Genomic DNA, 883 nt, shown 5'->3' on the forward strand with positions numbered 1-883 from the left:
GGGAGTTAAACGCCCAAACTGGCACTAAAGCTGGCGTTTAACTCCAAGAGGAGTCTCTGCACGAAATTTGCTTCATTGCTCAGCCCAAGCACACACCAAGTGGGCCCGGAAGTGGATTTTTATGTTATTTACTCATTTCTGTACACCTTAGGTTACTAGTTCTTATAAGTAGGACCTTTTACTATTGTATTAGAGGACTTTGGTAGCTATCTTCAATTTGTATGCTATCTTAGATCATTGGGAGGCTGGCCATTCGGCCATGCCTAGACCTTATGCTTATGTATTTTCAACGGTGGAGTTTCTACACACCATAGATTAAGGTGTGGAGCTCTGCTGTACCTAGAGTATTAATGCAATTACTATTGTTCTTCCATTCAATTCCGCTTGTTCTTTGTCCAAGATATCATTTGTTCTTCAACTTGATGAAGGTGATGATTGTCACGAATCATCACCATTCTCACCCATGAACAAAGTGACTGACAACCACTCTTGTTCTACAAGCAATTAAGGCCATAGTGAATATCTCTTGGATTCCTGATTGCACGATGCATGGTTGATCGCCTGACAACCGAGTGCTCGCCTGACAACAGAGGACAACCAAACCACTGTTCAAAATCCCTCTGAGGACAGTAAGAGCCCAGAGAGGAATATTATTGGCGTTCAAACGCTAGAAAGGGAAGGAAAGCTGGCGTTAAACGCCCATTCCTTGCCCAGTTCTGGCGTTCAAACGCTAGAAAAGGGGGAAAAGTTGGCGTTAAACGCCCAATTTCCACCCAATCCTGGCGTTCAGACACCTAGGGAAAATCAGACACCTGAAAGTGCTGACAGTAATCCCTCTAACAAGGCTTCTTCAACCACTTCTGTAAGGAATAAACCTGCAGCA

The sequence above is a fragment of the Arachis duranensis genome, chromosome 5 (assembly GCF_000817695.3).
Source record: "Arachis duranensis cultivar V14167 chromosome 5, aradu.V14167.gnm2.J7QH, whole genome shotgun sequence".
Classification (NCBI taxonomy): Eukaryota; Viridiplantae; Streptophyta; class Magnoliopsida; order Fabales; family Fabaceae; genus Arachis; species Arachis duranensis.